This window comes from Dasypus novemcinctus, chromosome 14 (genome assembly GCF_030445035.2).
Source record: "Dasypus novemcinctus isolate mDasNov1 chromosome 14, mDasNov1.1.hap2, whole genome shotgun sequence".
NCBI classification, from domain to species: Eukaryota; Metazoa; Chordata; class Mammalia; order Cingulata; family Dasypodidae; genus Dasypus; species Dasypus novemcinctus.
Window position 1 is genome coordinate 20,091,167 of NC_080686.1, and position 25,347 is coordinate 20,116,513.

Here is a 25,347-nt window from a genome sequence, read left to right on the forward strand (position 1 = left end):
TACCTTGTGCTCTAATTGCACTGGACTGCTCAAATTTCTCTCAGGACTTGATTCCTGCCCTTCCAACTGGAATGGCCCTCTCATCTGGCTAATTCCAACTTGTTCTTGGAGTACTTAGCCTATTAGGAAAACTCCTCCTCCCATATGCACTTAATGGTTTCCTTGATCACAGCTTTGACTCCATGTATACTTGTTTACTGGTCTGCCTTTTCATGGATTGGAAGTTATTTGAATATGGTATCTTTGCTTTTTATTTCTCTACCCAGATGGCATAGTGCCTGGAGCAAACTTGAAGTTAATGATTAATGAATGAATGAATACAAGAATATAATGGCAAATGATTTTTGCCGTGTTCAAAAAAGGTTTAACCAGATTTACTTCTTCAGGGAGAGAGGAATACCACAGAGCCACAAAGCTTCCACGTATCTACCCTGCAGATGCTGGCCTGTTCTTCCCTTCTCCGTGATCCCTCTGCGTCATCTGGAAAGTGGAGCATCTGGAAAAGCAGTACAGGTGGTAAGACAAACTTTCATGACACTTACAGATCTCACTGGACACCTTTTCCAGCAATTAAAAATTCAGCAAGACCTATGATACAGTTAGGGAGCTGTTCCAACAGCAGAACATTACAAGCAACCATCTGCTAGCAATAAGTGTGGAAAACTTTTTGGGTCAGGAAGGGAACTGCAATATATATTTGCCTCAGAGTATCTGAGTGCCCATTATTTACTAGAGACATATGAGATGATTTTAAGAAAAATTCCTATTCTAAGTGAGAGCAAGGGTTTGAACAGTTCCTACAACTATGCATTTCTATAAAGTTAATGTTAAGAACTGTCAGTGAAAACTGACATCAAAGCTACAATTTTAGAAAATAGTTTGGAGGTGACTATTCCACCTTTTTGCCCATTATAGTTTGGAACCTGAAACAAGAAGTTTTAATAGAAAAAATCATGATGAAAATGTGCACTTAATGGTTACAATGGCAAGGCACAATACTTATGAGTCATGGGTGTAGTTAGTGTTTCACCCACTTGTACTTTGTAAATTACCTTTGTTTTTCATATACTTCAGATTATCTTGGTAAATTATAAGTATTACAAAACAGAATATTAGGTCTGATAGAGTTTAGATGTAAGCAACTTTTCTATAATTATCCCACACCAACAAATAATTATAACAAAGAATGGGAGAGCATGGCATGATTTCCTGAATGGTCAACTATTCTGTAGCTACATCTGACTTGTTCTGCTGTTTTCCAGGAAATACTTCAGCCATCTCCAATAACATGTGGCTTCCTAGCCCTCACCATCAGTTAACCAGCTATGGAACATGATGCCATTTGTAGTTTGTGGTATCCTTTCCAAACTTTTTCCTGTTATTGAGGTGGAAAGTGAGATTACTTAAGCTCAGTCCTAATAAATTAATTTCATAAGTTGATGCTTGAAAGCATAAAATACAGGTGCTTATGGTCATAACAGGATGAAAGTTCTATGCTCATGCAGCTGTGCAAACTGGACAGTCTCATGGAGCCCCAACTCAGAGGGGCCACTTGCTTGGTTTAGCGTGACCATGCTCTGTAGTCGCCATCTTGAAAGTCATCATTTTAAAATAAGAGGCCCTACAATTTCATTTTGCACTGGGCCTTTCAAATTACAAATCTGGTCCTGCCTGTGATTCCTCACTAAACATTTTCTTGTGGGTGATATGTGAATAAAATCAGTAGCAAAGGCAGGATGAATGAGAGAAATGTATTGTGAATGGGCATCCTATTACCACGGGGGTGTTTTTGACTACATGAAATCAGCCCCATCTACCTTAACTCAGAAGATGGATTCTTTATTTAGATATGCATATAAGTCTCCTGTGGTTTTGACATCATCCTTTCTTTCTCCCTACTTACAATTTCTTGCCTAACAGAAACACAGGATCCTACATAAGATCCAGAGGGATTAGCCTCATATGCACAGGATGGTAACTTTAAGAGAGAGTTTTCCAGCTCAAAAATTATAAAAGCATGGAAAGCTTCAGTCTGGCTACTTTAAGCATAGAGCTAACATGTGAACATAAAGGCAGAATTAAATAATCCCCTTGCATTATGGTCAAGTAATTCACTGTGAGACTAAGTGGTTTAAAAGTTATTTAATATTTATTTGTGGTTTATTGTTTTCTTTGAAAAATTAAACTAGAATACTGATGTATAAATTTCTGGTTTGGATTCCTTATTACTCTTTACTGACAATTACCTTTGCTTGGAATTTGTACCTGTTTGGTAAAATGAAGATGCAGTTGGAATATGGATGGTCAGATAGATTGCAAAGAAAGAGATAAGAATGTTTTGTAGTTTAAACATTTACTGAATTTTCATTTAGATGAGATAGGAGGAGTCTGAGAAAACAGACAGCGAACCATTTTTTGCTGTAGAATGATTTTGGCTCAAATGGAAAACAAACGTTCCATAATGCAATAGCCTATCATCTTTTTTCAAGTGATGTGTGACACTAATATAAGCTTCAGAATCTATGTATCTTTAAAACTGAACACTTTCAAAATTACTCTACTTTTATGAAAAGGAGCACTTATGAAAAAACGTGTATTCCCATGTCCTACCCAGAATTACTAAATTTGGGACTTCTGCCAAGGATCTTGAGGAGCTGTATTTTAGTTTTTGTTTGTTTGGGTTTTTTTTTTTTTTGGTCTTTTTCCTTTAGGTCTGTATTTTAAAGAGCCCACTCCTTTGTAGAAACAAAGTCAAGTGTGGTCAGCCAAGTGAGGGAAACTCACCTTAGGTCAGTGCTTCTCAACACCCATCGACACAGTTGGAGGGTTTGTTAAAACTGTGCTTCTACCTAAGTCAGGTGTCTGGGGAGGCCCTGAAAATTTACATTTCGAGCAAGTTCCCAGGTAACTCTAGGGATACAGCACTGTAAGAACCATTGACCTCGGGGCTATTTCAGTATCTGCTATTACAACCTGAAAGGTTCAGGTGGCCGTCCGCCCAGAAGTTGTTTCCTCCCTAGTCCTGCTGCTCATCCCAAGCCCATTATATCCTCTCACACAAAGAGTTTATGGTGCTAATCACAGGGTGGGTCCCAGCTTGGTACCCAGAATGAGGACATCCCGTAAGACAAAGATAGTCCTAAGAAAAGTGCCAGCTCTTGTCTGATCCCAGAACACACACAAATAATAAGTATGTTAAGGATGGGGCGGGGCGGGGGAGGGGGGAGTAGTTAATTGTCACACTTGGTTGCAGACAGAGTCAGAGGAGAGACAACAGTCCCCAAATGGCATGGACAGTCTCAGAAGCTTTTGAATCAAACTGTGTTTTTTGCTTTGTTTTCAGAGAGGACATAGACTGGGAGATGGAAAATGGGCATTTCTGTTAGGACGTGTCTCCTTGAGGGAAGTTGTCAGTCCCCATGAGATAAGAGGTCTTCTGCTGGCAAAGAGTGGGATGTGTGTGCTTGCACAGATATGAGGATGGTGATTGACCAAGCCAGATCCTAACAGCCTTTAGTTCCCTCCTTCTTTCTGAACCGTCTCTTTCAACCATGCTTAAGTTCACCTGTAGATGCTGTGTTCTGATTTAAGTCACTTTCATCAGGGATAGTTACTTTTCATTGCCACCAGTCACACATGTGAACTGTGACTCTCCCTCTCTCGGAGCAGCTACAAAGCCTTTGACCTTTCTAGTTACAAGTCTTAATTCTTAAATAAAGCTGTGGTTCTATCACATGGACATGTTAAAACTAAAAGCAAAAACCAAAACCAAAAAAAACAAAACAAAAACAATTAAAAAAACCTGTAGTGTATTTCAGAATCCTAAACAGCATACTTCATAGATTAGCTTTTAGATTATGAAATTTTCAATCTACAGACCAATGATTTGATTTCAATAGCTGCAAACGTGCTTCCAAGGGGTAAGTGTAAAAAGCTGAGAAGCTGTCAAACAAATATTTTGCTTATGCATCATTTTTGTCACGTGGCTGCTTTGTGAGCTAACCAGATGTTTGTTGTACAAATATAGCATGACTTGTACAGTTCACTTGCAGCTTTTGACTGCTGAGTAATATGACAATTTCCTAACAGAAGGCAACAGCAAATGTAAATCCTAATCACAGCAAGTAGGAAAACCAGGATAACTCCATCTATACAGTCTTTGGCTAACAACAAATTCTCTAAGTTTTCCTTTGTCTGAGAATGTTTTTATTTCCCCTTCATTTTTGAAGGATATTTTCACCAGATATAGTTTTTGCAGCTGACAGTTCCTTTCTTTCAGAACTTGAAAAATTCTGTGTGCTTCCCTCTGGCCTCCATGATTTCGGAAAGCTTTGATTGGTGTCCTATAAGTAATGAGTCATTTCTACCTGTCTGCTTTCAAGTCTTTGTCTTTGCCTTAAGTTTCCAGAATTTAATTATGCTGTTTCTTGGTGTGGGTATCTTTGGCATTTTTCTCAGCTTCCTGAATGTGTGGGTCTATGTCTTTCACCAAATTTGAGATTTTTTTCTAGTTATTCTTTTTTTTTCTAATTAAGATTTATTCATTTATTTATTTCTCTCCCTTTCCCCCCTACCCCAGTTGTCTGTTCTCTGTGTCTATTTGCTGCATCTTCTTTGTCCACTTCTATTGTTGTCAGTGGCATGGGAATCTGTGTTTCTTTTTGTTGCATCATCTTGTTGTGTCAGCTCTCCGTGTGGGCGGCGCCATTCTTAGGCAGGCTGCACTTTCTTTCGCGTTGGGCGGCTCACCTTACAGGGCGCACTCCTTGCGTGTGGGGCTCCCATACACGGGGGACACCCCTGCGTGGCACAGCACTCCTTGTGCGCATCAGCACTGTGCATGGGCCAGCTCCACATGGGTCAAGGAGGCCTGGGGTTTGAACCGCAGACCTCCCATGTGGTAGACAGATGCCCTAACCACTGGGCCAAGTCCGCTTCCTTAGTTACTCTTTCTTTGAATTTTTTTCTCAGCCTCCATCTCTTTATCCTCTCCTTCCAGGACTCCAGTGATACAACTGCTAGCTCTTTGTTTATTGTTCCACAAGTCCCTGAAACTTCTCATTTTTATGGAGTTTATTTTTTCTGTTGTCCAGAGCAGGCATATTTTATTGTTCTTTCCTTGAGTTCACTGATACTGAGCTCTGTCATTTCATCTCCACTCTACTATTGAACCAATCTATCATTAAATATACATATATGAACATATATATGCATATCTGTGCTGTATGTGTATGAATACATTTACACATGTGCTATTTGAAATTAAAGCTTTGTTTCTGCTTTAAACAATGTTTATAGCAACATAGTCCAATTCTGTTTTACAGTTATTTTGTGTCCATAGCTAGAGCAAGCATTTTCTACTTATCTCTAGTATTATATAATATTATTTTTTAGGGAAACCAAAAATTGTTCTATGTTCCTATATTAGGGCACTGAAATAACATTTTTATTTTATTTCTTTCTTTGCAATCTCATATTTAAGACTTATGAAACTGAACAACTGTGTTGATTCACATCTAAGGTAGTATTTGACTTGAATCGAATGAATATTTTAAATGCTTTGATTCTATCTTTCCCCCTCTCTCTTTCTAAGGAAATAAATGTGAAAATACATTTGGCTTTTATGTCATGATGTATGTTCCTGCTTAAAGGTCACGGGACATTTAGAATCTCAAAAGATGAAATTTGTACTTTTTCGCTAGCCAAACATAAATCATATATAGACATTTTATTTTGCCTAATAGTTTTCAATCCCAAGAGTAAGGAATATATTTCTGGGTAACTATTCGCCATATAGTTTGTTCCATGAAAGAAAAGAGAGGGGACTTAGGGTCACAACCATTTTCCACTGTCTTACATGATTATATTACATGATTAACATTTGCTTTTTTTTTGTTGGAAATAACACCATAATTCCCTCTCAGGCCTGGTGACAGATGGATTTGAATAGGCCAGTGCGAAGAGATGGTGAAGATAGTGGGGGAGAATCTGTCTTAAATGAGATGGGTGTAGAAATAGGTTTGTGTGAAATTGGACGTGCCACAAAAGGCCTGGCCTGCGTCCAGGCACATAAGCACCTAACGTGACAGCAGGGGCCTTAGAGCTGGACCTCAAGTGAGGAGGCAGCGGTCAAGTTGGGGCTTCTATTCGCAAACTGGTCATTTGAGGGGAGACTTGGGGCCTGCAGTTATGGCAGATGGGCAGGGGACAGGTAATGTGGTTGAAGCTGGGTAGCCAAAGAGGATTGGGGAGGGGGGCGGCAGATGGATTTCTCTGGGAGAAACAAAGAATCTTAATGGTTCAACCAAAAAGTTCATCAGGTCAGAGCAAGACTTTCCTGTCTGAAGCTGAGCTGAGGTCATAAATTGCCTTTCTTCAAAAAACTAACCATGTTTCTAAACCCATGAGAGACTTTTCCTAAAAGAGTCATGGACATCCTTTAGGAGAAGCAGGGACTTCATATGATCAGGAGTTCAGTTTCTTTTTTTTTTTTTTTTTTTTTTTTTTAAAGATTTATTTATTTATTTAATTTCCCCCCCCTCCCCTGGTTGTCTGTTCTTGGTGTCTATTTGCTGCGGCTTGTTTCTTTGTCCGCTTCTGTTGTCGTCAGCGGCACGGGAAGTGTGGGCTGCTCCATTCCTGGGCAGGCTGCTCTTTCTTTTCACGCTGGGCGGGTTTCCTCACGGGCGCACTCCTTGCGCATGGGGCTCCCCCACGCGGGGGACACCCTTGCGTGGCACGGCACTCCTTGCGCGCATCAGCACTGCGCATGGCCAGCTCCACACGGGTCAAGGAGGCCCGGGGCTTGAACCGCGGACCTCCCATATGGTAGACGGACGCCCTAACCACTGGGCCAAAGTCCGTTTCCCAGGAGTTCAGTTTCTAAGAGAGAAGACTTTGAACACCAGGACGTGATAATGAGAGAAAGAGGAGGGATTGGACATGGGTCGTCAGTGGACATTTCAGCTTTGTTCACCATCCTCATTCCCTACTCTTACAGTGTCCTTTGCAAAGTTTAGAATTTTCAACACATGATATGAATAAGTAAATCTTTGTTAATTGATTTTACTATTTCCATTTAAATATAAATATTAAAAAATTCCCAGAATGATGACTTTCTTATTCCAAAACATCAGTTTTTAGAGGTTCCAAGAAATCTTTGTTTTCCCTTTTTTGTGTCTCTCAAATTATCTGTCTGATAATGCATTCTAGAACTTTTCTGGAGAATGATAGACTTCAAGCTGTGGGTTGCATTTTCCATATTTAACTTTTCTTTTTTTCCATGACCCTTCAAAAGTTAAAAATTAATTTCCCATGGACCCATTTGCATACATTTTAGATTTGGAAAGTGTGGCTGGTTGGGTCTTGGCAATTCGATCAAGGTGGTAATATTTTACTATATTATTTCCTATTTTGAATTTCAGTTACCCCTTAACAATATCTGTTTCCATTTTATTATTAAGAAAATGAAACCAAAATACAATTTAAATATAGAGTATTCGTGACATATACAGGGGATAAATATAAAACATTTTCATCCTCTGGATACAAGTTACAGAAAGTTTTTGTAGGTTTCTAGTTTTCTTTAGAATCATCATATTTATTGCATGAGTACTTCTTATGTCAGCTGGAGTTGTCTTTACTCCAAAGATCTAGAATACTTGACTTGGAACCCTGAATTGACAGAAACACAGAATCCTCCCTGGTGATTTCTAAAAAAAAAAAGAGAAGTTTTCTTTCTCTGGCCTTCTGGACTCTTTGCTCTTGTGTCTGTGTCTATCTCTGAGCCATTTTCCTTTGTCCCAAATATGAAACTCCAACTTGGCCTGAAAGAAGTCCCCTCCCTAAAACATTTGAAGTCAGTGAAGACTCTTCTGAAGAGGTACTGCAGGAGGTTAGGAAGATTTGCACCAAATTCCTATCAACAGCATTAATTACTATTCTAGGGCATCAGTATGAAAACACAGTTGAGACCCACTGGCTTCTCAGTTCATCATTTCCTGGCTGGACTTTCATGCCTTCCTCACTGCTACCGCACCTCTCCCTCTTTATCTCTGTCATCACGCTCAAGAAAAAACCATTAACTGCCTCCCTTGGTCCCATGAAGAGAAATTCTTCCCTCTTCTGAGGTCTTGCCATTAGGGACTTCTTGGCTCAAAAATCTCTCCCCTAGTGGGAATCCCTTATACTTTCAATGTAACTTTTCTGTAATCTAAAATCTCTTTAAAATAAAGTTTATTATATTAAAAAAAATGTATCCCCTAGGCAAGCTTTTACTACAGGCACCATCTCACTGGATGAATAACTCTATACTGGTAGAAATATTTATTGAACCAGATTTAAAAATATGTACAGAATACCTAGGGGGCTTACAGATGTCAGAAACCTGAGAAATTAGTCAATTTAAACTATTCTTATTATTTTATTTTCTACAAGGTAAACATTTCCTCTAAGCACCATAACATTTTTAGATTTCTGCACTTTTTTTTTTTTTTGCATCAATTCATGAACACCAATAGTTGATCTTGTTTTCAGGCTCATTCTGTTTGTGTTTTTACAAACAATTAGGTTTTTATATGTCATCAGTTGGTGCATTTGATATAAGGAGTGGAGAACCTCAAAGCTGCATTGAATGTGTGCTCTGTAAATATCTACTGGAGAAATGAATGGCTAAGCTTGTTCATCGACAAAACCACTCACTCTTGCACACAGTCTCAGACCAGGCAGAATTCAACAAACACCAAGTGTCTAACGTCAAGGCTGCCGTTGATGGCTGCACAGGTTGTGCATTGCCCGACTTCATGAGCTGCTGTGTACAACACAGACCTGGTTGTGAAAGGCCCTGCTGGTGTGGCATAGGGCAGGATGCTTTTCTACCACGCTCTTGTCTCTATCCCAGTTAATAGACCTAAAGTTTCCAAATACATTTTGCTTTTTAATAGGGAGGTGGAGGCAGACATGTTGAAAATATTTTTCTCATCACATTTTTCAAGAAATTCACCCTCTTTGAAGGGTTACTATTTTGACCCACTATTTAGTATTTGATTTTTGGTTTCCAGCCCTCATGTCAAATTTTGTCCATATCCTTCTAAAATGTGAGGAAATCAGAGAGCCTCCAGCAGAGTCAAACTGATTTTTTTTTTATTTTAAAAAATTTATTCTTCAATAAAGCAAAATATATATTGAATGAAATTTATTGATAGTCAGCATCTTTCAAATGTCAAATCACAGTGAGGCGCCGCTGACCTTTCCTTAGGGGCTCCACTTGGAATGGCATACAGAGCAAGCCTTCAGCCTCGATTTTCCACAGGGCATCTTCTGACTTCCTTTGTCTGGTTATTCTTCAAAAAAAGAGACGGGGTGGAATCCTGAAGAAGATGCTTCTGATCTTAGAGATAATGGTCATGACTACAAACATAAAACCTGTTTTATCCGTGAAAGTTTTCAATGTGCTATATGGATTATTTGTGCCTTGCTAAATATTCACCCTTTCCATATTTGCATCTCTTTTCTGACTTCCACTCTAGTCAAGATGGACTAACAGGGACTCGATTTATCCTCCTACCTGGTTACAATCAAAGTAACCAGAAAAAAATAATGTCTTCACTTGCCAGGACTATTATGACAAACATCACACAACATTTGGGTTGGCTTGAAGTACATGAATTTATTGTCACACGGTTTTAGGGGCTAGAAGCTCAAAAATCATGGTCTCAACAGGCCATGCCCACTCCTGCTGGTGCTGGTTTGCTGCCCCCCTTGGGGGTCCCGTGGCTTGTAGTTTCTGCCCCAGTCACATGGCAATCTCTCTCCTTGGTTACCTCCTGTGGCTCTCTCTGAATGACTGAGTTCAAATCATATGGAATAAAGCCCAGACTGATTCAATCTGGCCTCATCTAAATGGGATCTATAAAGATCCTATTCACAAATGAGGTCACACCTTACTGATAATACGTGTTTAAAGGTCCTGTTTACATTGGCAGGATATATGATGTCCTGCATCTGTCCCTGTGATATCATTCATGTAAACTATGATCCATGCTGTGCAGCAGTGCTCCAAAATGTATTCATCAAATGCAATGAATGTGCCACACTGATGAAAGAGGTTGTTGGTGTGGGAGGAGTGGGGTGGGGGATAGGGAGTGGGAGTATATGAGAACCTCTTACATTTTTTAATGTAACATTTTGTGTGATCTATGTATTTTTTTTAAAAAGCTAATACATTTGTTACTTATTAAAAATAAGAATTTAAAATGTTCTTTGCAATGCTGCAAAAAATCCAATTTTTATGCCATATCATTTTCTGTTAATGGTATAATTCTTACAGAAGTGTTAATGCCATAAGTCAAAACAAAATATGAAGAAACTTAAAAAAAAAGTTCTGTTTACAAATAGGTTCTCACAGGAGTGTGGATTAAGAAGTGAACATTATCTTTATGGGGGGGCATCATGCAAATATATATGAAACTTTAATTTTCAAGGCAAGTGGCATTAGGTGATAAAAGCTAGTGAACCCTGAGAGACAGGAAGCAAAATAGGTGAGCCTGCAATTGCCTCGCTTTACCGTGCTGAGGAGGTTTCCAGGCCACTGTGCAGGGAGGAGGAATCTCCAGATCCCAGCTGGCTCTGAGTTGAGGGCAGGACGCTGGTGACCAGGAAGGCCAAGGCAGCTAGATGAGCCTCTTTCAAAGAAATCATGTAGGTGGTTCTGAGAATTTTTGATTTGCTAAACTATTTTCTAGCAAAAAATTTCAGTTTAGACATAATGGATAGAGTGTGACAATACCTCATATCATGGTACATTGGACATGTGTTTTGTTTGCTTGCTATTTATGAACTTGTTTGTAATCTTGTGTTTGTTCTCTTTTACCCTATATGTTTCCCTTAAACGTATATACCAACTCTAGAGTTCCTTACTGCTGATATTATTGTAAAATTGAATATTCCCAGAAGATTGGCTAGTTGAAATCTCATAAAAATATAGGATTAGAATCAGTGCTGTTTAGATAATTATTATAATCCTAAATGTTCCAGTAATGGAATGCCGAATAATGTCAGAAAGATTAATAAGTTGCACAGAGTTCATTTCCACAAATAGGCAATCGCCCCTATAATTTAAAGTTTATGACCTGGTATTGGTAGGGTTTTAATGTGAGCCACTTAGATATAAATATCATCTAAATGTTGCCCTTAGTTCCTTAAGCCTAATTCCAGGGCATAATTATATCCTCAAAGCCTGATGTTCAGCATTCATAAATTACCACCAATGTCACTGATGATAAACTGAACAGAAGTGAAAGATGCATAAAGCCATCCATCTTTTCATTCATTCACGCATGAAATCAATTTAACTTTGTGCCTGGAGAGAAATATTGTTGGATAGTACCCTTGGCTTTGCAAGTGGTTCAAAGGTGGCATGTCTCAGACTGGACCTCAGGTTGGTCTTCCCACCCAACGGCAGCTCTTGAATGCTGCTGGGAGAGGGAGGGAATCACGAGAATTAACTCAGCCCCAGCGCATGGGGGACAGTTATTGTCGAAACGTCCCGAAACGGAGCCCGTGCCATCCTGCTCGGCCTTCACGTCACGCCTCTACGTCACAGCCCCTTCTCCGCCCCATGCCCCTTTTCCATCCCCAAACACCCCCTCCTCCATTGCCCGTTGTGGACTTAGCTCACATCTCAGTCCACTATAGGAAGCAGGCAAGGCTTATATGTGCAAAGAGGGCTAGGAAAAATGAAATTAAAACAACAAAAACTGAATGAGCATGCTATCTTTTAAAGATGAAAAAGAGCATACTTTTGATTTTTTTTTCAAAGTGATGGATATTCTTGATCTTCTAAAGCAACTGCCAGGGTATATCTATCCCTTGCGTAGGTCTGCAACATTATTTTTTTCCCTTTCATTTATTTATATTGATTTCTACCCCTTAATTTGTCTCTGCAGCAGCTGTCCCTCCTTTCCTGTCCTCCCTTCTCATTTCTGCATTTCTTTCTATCAAAGCGTCTTCTTTTCTATTTTCTAGCTTCCATTTATCTTTTAATTAAATCACTGGGTGGGGGGAGCCATATCAAAAGTCCTTAGGGGTCCCTTAGAGCTGGGGAAATGGACAATTCTCTTGACTATCAACTGAATGTTAATTTAAACAAAGTTTGAAAACTATTTTCTCCCTAAGGCTTAATCGTGCATTTCTTGTAATATCATCTTTGGCATGTATATTCTTGAGAGATAAAAGTATTTCATAAAACATTTAATATACTATTTCCAACTCATTATCGCAGGTCCCTCATTACTGATTTGAGGGTGTCTAATTAAATAGTGAAGAATGGTCTTTGATTATGAAATCAGAGTTTATTATCCATGGTCCTGATAGTCTCAGTAAATTCCACGTTTGGAACTACCAGCCCTGCGATGTCCGCCTACGCCAAAAATAAAGGACGGTCCACAGAAGTTCCCCCTTCAGTGGTCTGTGCGGGTCAATTAGCATAGATCAAGCGAAAGGCTCATCAGTATGCTGCAGTGTCTCATCGGAGCATCCTCATGCCCAAGTTGATTCTAGAGAATGCACTCTGGTGGCATCCGAGCCGCCCGCACTCCACAGCAACCTGTGCCCAAGCTCTCTCTGGAAGGGTGGGGACCTGAACCATCACCAAGCGAATAATGAGGGAGTGACCTCATCTTAGTCGGAATGGAGTCGACTTTAAATGAGAGCAGAAAACGTACCATCGTCTTTATATTCCACCAAGCCTTCAGCAAAAAGTGCCCAGCACATGATTTACACTCAGTGCTTAGTTGTGGTTTGGTGTCTGCCCCAGAGCTCATCCTCCGAGTCCCAGTGGCAGTGTGCTACCTTCTCTTCTTCGGATATTTCTCCTCAGCACAAGTTGATGGACTTAGTTATGTGGTGGGTGGCTACGTGGGTTAGGAGAACAGGCCAGGCTTTGCTCCTGGACCTGCCACTCTCAGCCACATGAACTTGGACTGAACTTCCTGGGCCAATCTTGGAGAACTGCAGGGACATTAAAGCTGTTCACTTTCTGTAGAGCAGTCTTCCCAGTCTCTTCATGCAGACACCTGTTCTCATACTTCAAACTCAAATTAAAGGGCATTCCCTGACCCAGAGCCCTAAGGAGCCCATGGAGTCACAGACCCGAGTGTCTATGAGGTCAAAAGGCAGCAGCAAATGTAGAGGGTCACAAGCACGGCGTTTAGCTTGCAGCAGACTGATGCTTTAGAAAGAAAGACAACAGATTCTTTCACATCATCCCAGTACCTTTTACACCTCTCCTTTGTGGCCAGAAAGGAGCTACAACCCCAATTAGCTGTGAGATCTTTTTGTGTCTTTTTGTGTCTCCTCCACTGAGTTTATGTTCTGTGAGGGCAGGAGCTACATTCTCAGCTCTGTCCCCAGGACTGGCTTAGATCTGGTGCATAGGAGGCCTTTTAAAACAAATTTGTTGAATGAATCTAAATACCCAGGTATTGGTTCTTGTGAGGGCTACAGAAACCCACAGTTCCTATGGTCATGGCAGATGGAGTTCAATGCTATGTCACTTGGCCCTACTTCGGAGTTTGTGTTCCTGAGTGTGATGGAGTTGGACTCAGATGTGATCTTTGTTCACAAGCCTCTTCTGTCACTTTTACCAGACCTGTGGTTGGAGCTGGGGTGTAGTGTATACTCAGGGGACCTGAATCTCTGGACTGTCTGTGTGATAGCCAGGCCCTGAGCCTCAACAGACTTGCAACTCCTACCCTCTGGTTTATTGGGCTTTCCCCAGCCAGCTAACAGAGAGGTGAAAAAGGTCAACCACCACACCAGGGACACAAGAGTGCCTAAAATTGCAAGCAGGATAATTGTATCCATCATCCAAGTGGAATTTAAACACCCTCTCGATACAGAGGTGGAATGGACATAACCATCCCAGGGTCCACAGAAGGGAGGAATAAAGTATGGACTAGAGAGGACTTACTGATATTCTATTCTGGAACTATTGTGATTAGTAATGGAAGTAAAGGTAGCATTGAGATGAAGAAAGTGGCCATGGTAGCTGCTGAGGATGGGGAGTGGGAAGAAAAGATGTGATGTGGGGGCATTTTCAGGACTTGGAGTTGGCCTGGGTGGTACTGCAGGGACTGTATGTCCTCCCATGGCCCACTGGGTGGACTGGGGGAGAGTGTAAACTATAATGTGGACCATTAACCATGTGGTACAACAGTGCTAAGAGATGTATTCACTAAGTGCAATGAATGTCCCATGATGTTGGAGGAGGTTGTTGATATGGGAGGAGTGGGGGGCGGTATATGGGGACCTCATATTTTTTTAATGTAACATTAAAAATTAATAAAGACAAAGAAATTGAAAAAGAAATACCCTACAGATAAGTTAGTGTCACTGTTCCTGCCTGGTTGTGAGAAAACTGCTCTGATGATAAATCGTACAGCCCAGCTCTCAATACAACCATTTAGAATTCTATGCTTCGCTTGACTAAAGGGAAGCCTTTGGAATCCAGATAACCCTTCCATTTCTCTCCTGATGTTCAAGGCTATTTCCTTGTTGTATGCATGTAGGTATATATATGTATATTTAGAAACTCAAAAAGCTAAGCACTAACCTCTTATTCCAGGCTATATCCATTCCTTTTTTCTGTGCAATGGCAGGAAACTTTGGAACCATGGAATTTGGGGGAAAATGTCTCAAAATATTTTTCCCATTATAGTAAGATATGATTAGTCAAGTGTTGGAAGGCAGGGATGTTGGACACACAGGAGGTTCACTATCACACATGTAGATGTGTCACGATGAGACCAGTCATTTGCACATTGTTAGAGAGAGGAGATAAATCCGAAGAGAAGTCAGAGAAAATTGCTCATTCTTTGCTTAGGTCAGATTTGTCCAGAACATGTGAACAAGTATAAATGTGGTCTAACAAGATGTCCTGTGAATGATTGAACATGTGAAGGATTAAATGGGGCTTCATATGGTTGTGTTGCTTCTGACCCCATCTAGGGGTTCTGCAGCACAGGAGCTAAGTGTGTGTATGGTATATATCCTTTTCTGACACAACTAAAGCTTTGACCTAATTAATAGGTGCTAGGTCTTAGGTAACAAATACAGAAAGCAGAGTTGTTGGTTTTGAAGGTGTTCTCCTATGATGATGCTAGAGTTGCTTCTGAAAATTCTCCTAACTGGCACTGAAAATATTACAGCTTCCCTACTCACCCCTGAAGGTTTCTCGTTCCATCTTACCAAGATGGAAGATTCCTTGCTGCTAATCATGCTCTGTGAGCAGCATGATTGCTAAATGATCACTGTATCCAGGCTACATGTAATAACAGAAATGTGTGGGGGATTTGGCAATTTTTTCCACCTTTTGTTGTGTGTCCTAAATTCTGGTGTCACTCCAGTCCCTTTCCTGAAAGTGAGACATACCTCAAAGCCTGATCTGATATGATTAATGATACTACCAGTGTTAAAGGGTTCAAACACATGCCCCTTTGTTTGATCATTTGAAGCCCCAAATTATGCTTCAAGCCTAAGGACAGCCCTGTCATCAAGTCTTAATTTTCCTCTGTCAACACAATTTAGCGTCACTCTCTGATTTAACAATGTGTGTGGCGAATCCGTTATTTGCAACCAAGAACCCAGACAGTAAACGGAAAGCATCTCTTGACTGTTTGCATGGACTGCAGATTGGGTGCAAACCCCAAAAGGGGCCGAATAGTTCAGGGTGCATTCTTCCTGGAACTGTTAAAGTTTGTCCAACCCAGAGATTAAATTCTCCAGTGTTCCTCACCAGCATTTGGCAGTGCACTAGTTGTGTGCAAGAGAAGTGAAAGGCAGTTCATTCACCATCTTGAACCCAGGCCCTTGCTGAATGCTGATGCAAAATGGAGCATGTATTTTTCCATGATGTCTACAATCTGAATGGGAATATTCATAGAAGACTAACCTGTGATTGGAAACAGGCCAGTAATTTACAGAGGCAATTAGGGGAGATTTTAGGTAGGCTTTGAACATGGTGCCTATTGGATTAGGCAGCTATTGCTAATAATACCAAACATTTGCCTTGCATTTTATGGTTGTCAAAGAGCCTTTAAATGTACCATATTTGTAGATTTTAACTAGGTTCTGTGAAGCTTGTCAGGCAGATAGTATTACCCTAATTAGTAGATGAGGAAAAGAAGGTTTAAAAAAAAAAGAGAGTAAAGGTGAACAAAATTGCCCATTTATGCGTCTAGTCAACTACTACAATAATCAAATCACTATGAACTTAATTAAACTGATAAACAAAACATTATCAAAAAATGAAGAATGTAATATTCATAACTTTAAGCGATTAAAATAATTATTCCTTAAAGAAAAAAAATAAGCCAAAGTTGCGCCTCAAATTTTCCATATAGTTGAGGTTTACATGGGTATGAAATATAAAACTTCAATATTAAGGCTCAGACAAGAATTAATTTTGAATTGTGTGTGGCATGTTCTATAGAAAATAAATGTAAAGTAATGTAATAATAGAAACTGAAAGATGATGAAATAATACTTCAGAGGAATGCAATCAAACTTAAAGAAAAATGCAAAGCTGCCACTTAAAATTAAAACACAGTATAGTTCTCATACCTTAAAAAAAATTAACTCAAGATGGATCAAAGATCTAAATATAAGAGCCAAGACCATAAAAATCTTGGAAGATAATGTAGGGAAGCATCTATAAGATCTTGTATTAGAAAATGGTTCCATGAAATTTATACCCAAAGCAGAGCTATGAAAAAAAAAAATAGATAAATGGGACCACCTCAAAATTAAAAATTTTTGCACCTCAAAGCAGTTTGTCAAGAAAGTAAAAAGGCAGCCTTCTCAATGGGAGAAAATATTTGGTAACCATAAATCTGATAGGGGCCTAATATCCAGCACATATAAAGAAATCCTACACCTGAAAATAAAAAGACCAACAACCCATTTAAAAAATGGGCAAGTGATTTGAACACACACTTCTCCAAAGAAGAAATACAAATGACTAAAAGGCACATGAAAAGATGCTTAACATCACTAGCTATTAGGGTAATGCAAATCAAAACTACAATGAGACATCATCTTATACCCATTAGACTGGGGGCTATCAAAAGACAGTATACAAGTGTTGGAGAAGATGTGGAGGAATGGGAACCCTCATCCACTGCTGGTGGGAATGTAGAATGGTGCAGACATTGTTGGGGACAGTTTGGCATTCCTCAGAAAGCTAAATATAGAACTGCCATATGATCCAGCAATTTCACTGCTGGATATACACCCAGAAGAATTGAAAGCAAGGACACAAACAGAAATGTGCACATCATGTTCATAGCAGCATTATTCACAATTGTCAAAAGTTGGGAAAAACCCAAGTGTCCATCAACAAATGAATGGATAAACAAATTCTGGTATGTACAAACAATGGAATATTACTCAGATGTAAGAAGGAATGCAGTATTAATACACAGGATAACATGGATGAATCTTGAAGACCTTATGTTGAGTGAAGCAAGCCAGGAATTGAAGGACAAATATTACGTAACCTCACTGATATGAATTAATTAAATTGAGCATACTCACAGAGCTAAAGTCTGGAAGACAGACTTACAAGAATTAAAAAAAGAAAGGAGGTTGTGAGTCAATGCTCCTATGGGCAAAATCCATGATAAGGTGTAAGTGTGTAGTTGTGCAGTGTAGAAGCATGACAATGGTGCATTGAAACTTTTGGGATGGGTGGTGCTGGTTTGTCAGGGGGTTAGGCTGGGAAGGGTGGTTTGGACTGTCCATGGAACTGAGGGGAGGTTTGGGTGAGGGAGCTGGTGAACACTGGAGATTGGCAGGTATGTGGTTAAAATTACTCCCCTGGAATTTTCTTTTGACAACATGGCTGGGAAGGGTTACTGGTTTAGGGTGTTGCATGTGGAGGGCATTCAGGACGGAGCGCACCTGGGGCAGGCTTCTAGGGAGTGTGTGAGTGCTCATCCTGTCATAGTGTGTTATATCAGTGGGTGGAGACCCATACAATGTGTGGGGAGGCTTGATGTTCTCAAGCAGAAGGGAGGGTGTCTCTTGGGAGCATGGGTGGCTCCCAGGGGGGAGGACAGACTAGTGTGTCAAGCTCTCAGCATTGTTGCAAGTGTCTATGAATCTTGTCATTCAAGAAGTGAAGCTTGGGTATCACTGTGGGCCCCAATGGGAGGTAGGGAGAGGAATAGAATTGATAGAAGAGGGGGTAGCTGGGGCACAATGGAAGAATTCTGCATGATTGTGCAAGGATTGATTCAGACCATGTTAAATTTCACCAAAAATTTGTAAAAGTGCATAGTCTAAAATGTAAACCATAATGTAACCAAAAATTTATAAAAGTGTACTATCTAAAATGTAAAGCATAAGATAAACCATAATGTAACCATGGTTGGCAGCTATGTTTCAATATTTGTAGATCAATTGTAGCAAATGTAACATCCACATGTAAAAAGAGCATTGCTGGGGAAGGGGAAAAAGGGGGAGGATGTTGGGTATATGGAGACCCCTATATTCGATATGTGACTTTACTGTGATCTAAAATTTTTTTGAAGACATAATAAAAAAATGTAAGACTCTGAGGAAGAAATGGAATAAATTGCCTTGTCACTGTACATACAGGACAACACCCATTATAGTGATAAAAGGCAAAACATCCAAAAATTTTTATGATTTTTTCATTTTTTAATACCTCAATTTATTTTTTACTTTATTTCAGTTTTCCTAAATTACTATGTATTTTATTTCTAATTGTTAAACCTATCATTACTAATTCATTTTCCTATTAATTGAATTTGGAAATACATTCAGCTTCATTTCTGAATAAGTTTTGGATTACAGAGTGATTCAACTATGGCGGGGAGGAACACTGATGTAGGCTGTCATTGTTGGGGGATGCATGGGTGGGGGGAGTGTGCCAGGGCTTGCATATAGGGTATATAGATATGTTCAGATGTTTGTTGGGTATTAACATAGCGGGTAGAATTTCACACGACAACTGAGGGAGTGCTGGGTTTCCATCCTGGGGAGCTCTGTTGCATTCCCCAAAGGAACAGCAACATTCCCCAAAGGAACAGCAACAATCCCCGAAGTGCAAGGGCAAAAACCAGTGAAGAAGGATAATCCAATGAGAATCCCTTGATACTGATGACTATACTTATGAGCCTGTGTGCTTGAAATTTCAACTAGGCCTAGAGCTGCAGGGTGCCTAAGAGTTACCTTCTGAGAGCCTTCATGTTGCTCAAATGTGGCCAATCTCTAAGCCAAACTCAGCATGTAAATGCATTACCTTCCCCCTCAGCATGGGACATGACTCCCAGGGATAAGCCTCCCTGGTGCCAAGGGATTACTACCAATCACCAGCTGGTGATGCAACTAGAAAAAGACCTTGAATAAAAGGGGGAAATGGTAAAAACAAATGAGTTTACATGGCTAAGAGACTCCAAACTGAGTCAGGAGGTCATCAGAGGGGTTGCGCTTATGCATGTCTCAGGATGATGTCAGAGACAGCCAAAGTTTACAGCCCCAGGTAGTGGTGCTCCTGAGGACTATGGAGACATCCAGGTCCTAAGGTCATTGCAGATGGCTCTGGAGTTTGATGCCTTGCCAGTGGGCCCTACTTTGGAATTTATGCTCCTGAGTGTGATAGAGTTGGACTCAGATGTGACTTCTCTAACATGCCTCTTCTGTCACTTTTATTGAAACCATGGTTGGACCTGGGGTAGGGATATGCCCAGGAGGCGTGAATCTCTGAGCCATGTGCCAGCTGGACCCTGAGCCTCAGCAGAGTTGACACACCTACTCTCCAGGTTGTTGGACTTACTCATGTCAGCTAAAAAGGAGGTGAGGGTGATCAACCATCACACAAGCAACTGAGAGAGTCTACAACTGCAAGCAGGAGAATCCCATCCATCAGCTATGTGGGATCAAAGCCCCCTCTTAATTAAGAGGTGGACTGGGCATCACCATCCAGGGTCCACTGGATGGAGGAATAAAATATGGCTTAGAGGGGCCTTACTGCTATTCTACTATAGAATTATTGTGACTCTAGCAATGTAAGAAAGTATATCACTGATGTAGAGACAGTGGCCATTGGCATTGCTGAAGGCAGGGAGAGGGAAAAAAAGGTGTGATATGGGGGCATTTTTGGGACTTGGAGTTGTCCTGAATGATATTACAGGAACAGATGCAGGACATTATACATCCCACCATAACCCACTGAGTGGTCTGGGAGAGAGTGTAAACTACAGTGTAAACTATAATACAGGCTGTGTAGCAGTTCTCCAAAATGCATTCATCAAATGCAATGAATGTACTGCACTAATGAAAGAAGTTGTTGATGTGGGAAAAATTTGGGATGTGGGGAATGGGGCATATGGGAATCTCCTATTTTTTTAAGGTAACATTTTGTGTGATTTATGTATCTTTTAAAATATATAAAAATATATTTACAAAAAGCACTATACATTATGATCAAATGGGATTTACACTTGGAATGCAGGAGTGGTTCAACATAAGAAAATCAGTTAATGTGTTACACCACATTAATAGAATGAAGGAGAAAAACCCCACAAAATCATCTCAATTTATGTGGAAAAGGCATTTGACAAAATCCAGCACACTTTCTTGATAAACGCTGCTAGAATATAAGGACTTGAAGGAAACTTCCTCAACATGATAAAGAGCACATATGAAAAATCCAGAGGTAACATCCTACTGAATGGTGAAAGACAGAAAGCTTTACCTCTAAGATCAGGATTAAGATTCCCACTGTTGGGAAATGGACTTGGCCCAGTGGTTAGGGCGTCCGTCTACCACATGGGAGGTCCCCGGTTCAAACCCCGGGCCTCCTTGATCTGTGTGGAGCTGGCCCATGTGCCGCGCTGATGAGCACAAGGAGTGCCACGCGACACAGGGGTGTCCCCCACGTAGGGGAGCCCCACGCACAAGGAGTGCACCTGTAAGGAGAGCCGCCCAGTGCAAAAGAAAAGTGCAGCCTGCCCAGGAATGGCGCCGCCCACACTTTCCGTGCTGCTGACCACAACAGAAGTGGACAAAGAAACAAGACGCAACAAATAGACACAGAGAACAGACAACCAGGGAAGGGGGGGATTAAATAAATAAATAAATCTTAAAAAAAAAAAAGATTCCCACTGTCACTACTGTTATTTATCATTGTACTAGAAGCTCTAGCCCAAGCAATTAGGCAAGAAAAAGAAATAAAAGGTATCTTAGTGGAAAGGAAGATGTAAAACTTTCCTTATTTGCAGATAACATGATCCCATTGATAGAAAATCCTGAAAAATACACAAAAAAGCTACTAGAGCCAATAAATGAATTCAGTTAATTGGTATACAAGATCAACTCTGAAAAATCAGTTGTGTTTTATGCACTAGTAATGAACAATCTGAAGAGGAAATTAAGAAAAAAATTCCATTGAGCAACTAAAAGAATAAACATCTGAGAAAAAAAATTTAGCCTAGGAGATAAAGGAATTCTACGTGGAAACTATAAAATATTGCTAAAGTAAATTAAAGAAGACCTAAATTTGAGCTACAACCACATGACTCATTACAGAAACAAGGACTATAATTGTTATGAACATTTCTTTTTGTTTTGTTATGAATAAATTTGTATTTATACATAAAGCAAATAAAATATCTTTGTTTTCTTCTCTATAATACCTCTTTATAAGATAACATAATTTGTATTAACTTTATGTCCTAGTATTTAAGTTATAGGAATTCAAGTTTAAGAGTGAATATTACCCAAGGACTTGCACCCTCTTCTGGGGAAAAAATTACAATTTTATGCAGGAGAGTTGAATATCTTCAGTGAAAATATGACAGTTATTGTTTTAATTTAGAAATTAAGTATGGTTTAAGGAGATATTTATGTGTACTAAGTTGACAAAGGGTGTACTGTGATGGTCAAGTTCACATGTCAACTTGGCCAGGTTATGATGCCCAGTTAATTGGTCAAGCAAACACAGACCTGTTATTGTGAGAATATTCTGTGGATTTAAATCCTCAGTTTATTGCATCAATGGCTAATTACATCTACAATCAACTAAGGAGATTGCCCTCAACAATGACAGAAGTCTCATCCAATCAGTTGAAAGTCTTAAAGGGAAAACTGATGATTTCAACAGTGAGAAGGAAGAATTTCCATCTTTACTGCAGCCAGCTTTTCCAGGGGAATTTTTCAAAACCTCTTATTGGAGTTTCCAGTTTGTGCCCTGTCCTGTGGAATTTGGACATGCCCATCCCCACAGTCACATAAGTGAATTCCTTTAATAAATCTCATGATGTTTAATAATACACACACACACACATATCTCCTGTCATTTCTGTTTCCCCAGAACACTGAACAATTCACCTGGCAACTCCACTACTAGGTATATATCCAAAGTTTTAAAAGCAGAGACTAAAACAACTATTTCCACACTGACGATCATTTAGCAGCATTATTCAAACTTGCCAAAAGAAGGAAGTAATACAAGTGACCAATCAACAGATGAATGGATAAACAAAATGTGGTATATCCATACAATGGAACATTATTCAGGTGTGAAAAAATGCAATTCTGATACATGTGACAACATGGCTGAACTTTGAAGACATCATTTGAGTAGAATAATAGCCAGACCCAAAATACAAATATTGCATTATCTCACTGGAATTTAATAATTAAAATATGCAAATTCATTGAGTCAGAAACTAGAATAAAGGTTACTAGGGGTCAAGTGGGGTAGAGAAAAGGGAATTAATGCTTACTTGGTACAGAGTTTGCTGTCATGGAAACATTTGGTCATGGTTAGCTGTGATGGTAGCACATCACCGTGAATGCAATTAACAGCACTGAAATACACATTTGAATATGGCTAAATGGGGGAAAGTTTTGTTTGTATATATGATACTAGAATAAAAATTTTTTAAAGCATAGCCCTGTACAACACAGTGAACTCTAACATACTCTGTGGAGCACAGCTAGTAGTATAATTACAATAATATTGTTTCATCAATTATAACAAATATACCACACTAATGCAGTGTTAATAATATGGAAAATCATGTGCATGAGGGGTGGTATAAGGGAACTCTATATTCTGCATGATTTTTCTATAACCCTACAACTTTCACAATTAAAAAATACATTTTTTAAAAAGTGAATTTAACATATCTGTACATGCTAATTAGGAAACTATTGCACTTACCTCAGATCTATTCAGCTTGGTCCTAGGGTCAGCAAGAACAAAATACCCTCATTAATATGCCCAAACTTGGTTGTTGAGAGAATTACCTACATACTTAAAACATCACACTGTAATACAAATTAGGCTATTTCAGGCAAAGTAGTATTTCATCCTTAACAGCTCCTCTGCTTGGCTTGATGGCAGTGCCTCAGCCTGCCCTGGGATGGTTTTCTCTCCTTCGCCCCTGGTAAGTCATGCGTAGTGCACTTGGCTTTCTTCTGTGTTCTCCTGACTCTGATGGCTTTCAGGATCTAAAATAAGGTACTTTTGCTTGCATCAGTCCTTGTTGATTTTGGCCTTTTAAATTTCTGGAATCTGATTCTGAGCAGATAAAAGTATGAGAGCATTTAACATAAAATGTCATATTTTGCTATCTTAAGTAATTGAGTAGAATAGAACAGAATAGAACAGAACAAAATAGCATAGAATAGAATTTGAATTTTTCCGATTTTGATGTGTCCTAAGCACTTGAAAAGAGCCATGTTGGAAACACTTAGAAATCTTCATACATAAACAACGTGAAGTTGAAAATTGTCCACTAAAGTTCAGAAAGGTGCACTCAACATCTTAAGTGAATTATAGATGCTTTATACAGGTCTCAGGAGTTGGCAACAGCCCATGGCTTGTGGCTTAAGGAGGACAAAGTCCTATAAAGGGTTAATTTAGCAGCCTGCAAAGGTAAATGTGTTATGAGGCAGTTAAATAGTTGAATATTCTTTTATTCCTGACAACAGACATTAGCTGGCAATATATGTATGGAAACATGAGCCATAAATGGGTAAATATGTAACTGTTACATTGTCTTTCCATATTCATCCCTAATACGCACCAGAAAGAGCTGTCTGTCATAATCAACTATATTGGAACAATAAGAGAGGAAAACAAGTGAATTCAGTGAAGTAATGCTGCTAGAGGTATTGGTTTTGCTTTTTACATGTTTTTATTATAATACAATTTTGTTAATTCTGACAAATTGTGACACAGAGACTAGCAAAATAAAAGTGTAGGATTAAAGAAATGCTTCATAATTCAGACCTTCAAATGTCTTATGTTTTGCATACCAACCCAACTATGTCTAAAGTACTTTTGAGGGTGCTCTTTTGGTGGTGGGAGGGAAGGAGGAGTCAAAGCAAGAGGGATGGTGGTAGTTCTCTTGAGTGTATGAGTTGAGGGTGGGGATTGGTGAAGGACAGTTTGGTTTCAATCTTCTGGATAGCTGGATCAATTCTCTGCCTCAATTTCTTAATATAGTATTAAATGCAATGTGACTTTCTGTGTTAATTTTTATAACCATTTCTCTGCTGTTAGATGCAATCATGTTGGCAAAACTGTCTACAACCCATTTTGTGCTGTTCTTTTATAAAGTTAAACCAGCCAGTCATAGCACATTCAGATGTGAACACGGTTTGTAGATTCCTGTAAAGTCATGTATTAGTCAACCAAAGGGGTGCTGATGGAAAATACCAGAAATTGGTTGTATTTTACAAAGTGTATTTATTTGAGGTAGGAGCATACAGATGCCAGGCCATAAAGCATAAGTAACTTCCCTCACCAACGTCTATTTTCATGTGTTGGAGCAAGATGGCTGCCAACATCTGTGAGGGTTCAGACTTTCTGGGTTCCTCCCTTCCAGGTTCTTGCTTCTCTCTGGGTTCAGGGTTCTTCTCTTCCCAGGGCTTGCTTCTTTCTGGGCTCAGAGTTCCTCTTTTCCTGGGGCTTGCTTCTCTTTCCTCTGTGAGCTTACTTCCTGGGGCTAAAGCTTAGGGTTCCAACTTCAAAAACTCTTAACTCTGTCCTTTGTCATGCCTTTCATCTGTGAGTCCCCACCCACCAAAGGGTAGGGACTCAATGCTCTACTGGCACAAGAGGTTTACATAATTACTTAATCAAGTAAACCTATGAATCCAATATAATCTAATATGCCCAGAGGAAAGAATCAGTTTACAAACATAATCTAATATTTCTCTTTGGAATTCATCAATAATATCAAACTGCTACAAATTATTCTAGTTACATTGAAGTAGATGGATAATGACTGTTTGGCTGGACCAGAGCCA

At 39.6% G+C, this 25,347-nt stretch overlaps 1 long non-coding RNA gene across 1 annotated transcript in view; it reads left to right on the top strand.

Moving 5' to 3' along the window:
* Nucleotides 1–405: 405 nt before the first annotated feature.
* LOC131273248 (uncharacterized) overlaps nt 406–25,347 on the top strand; it is a 39,095-nt gene continuing 14,153 nt past the window's right edge. The window contains exon 1 of the long non-coding RNA XR_009180395.1: nt 406–516. This is a non-coding gene — a long non-coding RNA (uncharacterized lncRNA). The remainder of the gene's footprint in view (nt 517–25,347) is intronic.